The sequence below is a fragment of the Carassius auratus genome, unplaced genomic scaffold (genome assembly GCF_003368295.1).
Source record: "Carassius auratus strain Wakin unplaced genomic scaffold, ASM336829v1 scaf_tig00216661, whole genome shotgun sequence".
Classification (NCBI taxonomy): Eukaryota; Metazoa; Chordata; class Actinopteri; order Cypriniformes; family Cyprinidae; genus Carassius; species Carassius auratus.
This window is the reverse complement of record NW_020528683.1, coordinates 9,447-12,917: the sequence shown is the minus strand read 5'-3', so window position 1 is coordinate 12,917 and position 3,471 is coordinate 9,447. Positions and strand designations below refer to the sequence as shown.

General features: G+C 32.9%; 1 long non-coding RNA gene across 1 annotated transcript; it reads left to right on the top strand.

The window, feature by feature from the left end:
* Nucleotides 1–263: 263 nt before the first annotated feature.
* LOC113098786 (uncharacterized) lies at nt 264–2,738 on the top strand. Its single transcript, XR_003289201.1, has 4 exons — nt 264–1,642; nt 1,786–1,937; nt 2,091–2,115; nt 2,219–2,738. It is a non-coding gene; the product is annotated as an uncharacterized LOC113098786 (long non-coding RNA).
* The last annotated feature ends 733 nt before the right edge of the window (nt 2,739–3,471 follow it).

The following is a 3,471-nucleotide window of genomic DNA, read 5'->3' as shown; positions in this document are numbered from 1 at the left end:
TTTTTCAATAGACATATTTTTTTGTGTGTGTGAAAAGAGGGTTGGAGGTGGCAGTGGGGCTCATTGGGTGCTCAGCACCCCTAAAGCTGTGACCCTAGAATCGCACCTGATATTCAGTTAATATAAATGGGTAAAAGTGCTTTAAAATCAATCCTAAATGTAACTGGAAGTCAGTGTAAGGACCTGAGGACTGGTGTGATATGCTCAGATTTTCTGGTTCTACTCAGAATCCTGGCAGCAGCGTTCAGGATGAGCTGCAGCTGTCTAATGGTTATAACTTTATGTATAAATAGTCTTTTTATTATTAATTTTGGATATAAATCTGTTTTTAATTTTAATTAAATGAAATTAAATTCTAAATTGTACAAACTTTTAGTCCCCCTAAATTGCTAACAACTTAAAATTAAACATTAGAATAAATGTCCATGCTTGACTTAAAATTACAGTATACATTTTTATATCATAGCTATTGTTCTTTAAAATACTTTTCAGCATTTCAGAAATAAATATGTATGCAAATTACTCCAAAGTACAACACTTAACGTACCTTACGGTGTTAAAGAGTGCTCAAAAAGGGTTTAAGCACTGTATTTTGAATCGATTACTTCTTGTAAACTCAGAGATGTGATTCAGATGGCAATTAAACTACCACACGACCTCAGTGTTTGTTAAGATAAAAACAGCAGGTAATTTTGCTGGGGATTTTAAAGGGGGGGGATGAGAGAAAAACACGACAGAAACAATTACCATCCGAATAGGGCTTAAATCGCCATCTGAGTACATTAAATTTATGAAGTGATATGTACATTTATTTTTACAGATGTCCACATCTGAAACAGTTACCATCCGAATCGGGCTTAAAGACTATACTTTTCAGATGTCAGATTCGTAAATGATGCTGCCATAATGACTTTTTATTAAGTTCACAGATTTTATCCTCCATTAGAATTTTTATTTATATGTTTATAGTAACTTTTTCTCTGAAATATAAAGCTACCTTCTTATTTGGCTAAATGACCTAAATAAACTTTACAGTGCTTGTGAAAACTGTATTACTGTATGAAGTAATTTAAGGTACTGGCAGCTGTGGTTGCCAGAATTTTACTGTAAATATAGCAACATTTTACGTTTTACAGATTTAACTCAAATTTACATTTAAAAATCATATTTATCATCACAAGCTGTTTTCTCGCTTGCTGAGGTGGAAAGATATAAACAGGTGCACAAGTGTCAATCACACAAACACAAGACACCTTCATATAAACACACAAAACTGAAATATTGCAATGAACACATTGTTTTGGTAGTTTTAGTGTATTGTGAATGGGAAATTTACTGCTGTGCCAAAATGAAAGTTGATTAGGAGAATTGTGTGAAGAGTTTTGAAAACAAAACCTAGCATATACAGGTCACAGTGTGTGTAATATTAAATATATTTACAGCAGCAGGTGGAAATAAACTGAATCTTCACCCACCATGCTGGGGGTTATGTACTGTAAGTTATGATATAAACCAGCATGTTAATTCATATAAATCCACCGTAACCAGGCAAATTCATGTTCCACAGCTGTGCATCCTAAAGCTCTTGACCACAAACACAAGAGCAGCAGTGGAGAAAAAGACTATTACAGCTCATCAAAAGGTGATTAAAAGACTTTAATTGTTTAGCACACTCATTTTTAAATTGATGCTTGTATTAGAGAACCTTAAATGTAAATATGCATTACACAAAAATCATTAATACATGTTGAACTTTTATTTAATGCTAAACTGAACATTGTGCAGCTGAAATTAATACATGGCAGAAAATCGCCACAAACTACAGGAATCACAAAAAATGAGCAGCAATGAGGATGAGAGACAATCTACTGAAGCAGGAGAGAAACAGATACTGAGAAGAGCTCAATGGAGCAGCATCCATAAAAAAAGACCAAACTGTGAGTGTTTATGATCTTTATGATAAAGCACTGTTACATGCATTTCTTTCTCAACTCAGGTTCATTTTCTGTTATTTGACTGCATAAAATTAATCAACTTCATCAAATGTAAATGCATGAAGATAATCAGATGTTTGTGTTTGTGATTTGTAGTTTCTCATGATTCAGACACTCAGAGGTGAGGAGAGAGATTAACAACATACAGAGACTAATAGAAGTCAAACTGTAGAACTGATGTAGAAATGCATGATACTTGATGACAGTGCATTTACCCTTTCTAGAAAACAGATGTTCCAGTTTCATCGTCATTGTCTGTCGCTGAAGCTGCGGATTTACAAACGCCTTAAGAAACTCTTCTATTCCACTGTTTGATTATATCTACACTACAGTAACCGTTTTATATGTAGCTTTAAATTCATTTCATCTGGTTCTGTAAAAAATATAATTATATGATTCAGTGTTAATATAGTATTCATAAGTGAATCTACATTAATAACAGCATTGCATTGAAAGTTACATTTATTTTGGCAATTATTCCATTCCTTGATGTTACTTGCACCATACTCAGCTAATTCATATTAAGATATGTAAAGTAGGAAGAATGTGTGTATGAATGTATTTGTGAATGTTTTTATGTGTTTGTTTTATATTAACCACCTATAAACTGTAATCACTGTATGTATCTGTGTCATACATTGTCACAGATTCTCAAATATGATGTTGGCATAATAACTTTTAAGTTGTCACTATGTTTTATCCACCATTGGAGTCACTGGTTGTCAATAAAGAAACTGTAATTAATTCCATGATTTCTGACCAATATTTAGAATTATACAGTTATACAGTGAAAGAAAGAAAGAAAGAAAGAAAGAAAGAAAGAAAGAAAGAGAAAATTGTATTTCAAATTTACATAGACATTACAGAAGCCAAGTTTGAAAACCCCTGGTTTTAGACACAAAGTGACTCTTTCTGTACAAGATGTTTTGAAATTATTTTTATTTCATTTTGATCATTTACATTTATGCATTTAGTAGACACTTTTATCCAAAGCGACTTACATTGCATTTAGGCTAACAATTTTTTCTAACATGTGTTCCCTGGGATTCGAACCCACAACCTTGCGCTTGCTAACGCAATGCAAAGCTACACACATATTGAAAACATATCAAAAACATGCATTTTGAAGCTGTTATGTTTATTTGTGTTACTGTATGTTTCTAATAAGTAACTACAGATTAAGAATGTTTAATGTCCACTTAAAAAGAGAGAGAGAGGCACTATACATGAGGTGTAGCATAAATAGTGACACATCTCTTGCATTAACTTTGATCATTAACTTGATTACAACTGAGTGTAGCAACTGAGATACAAAGGAACTAATAGGACAGAGAGAAAATAAAATAAAATCTATTTGATTAACAACCAGGTTGAGGACTCTTTGACTAGAATCACTAGACTGCACTAAGTCAGCACCAGAAGTAGGATTTTTTTCATTTGAAATGTGGCAGTCACTGTGCGATCGCGAAAGAGCTAT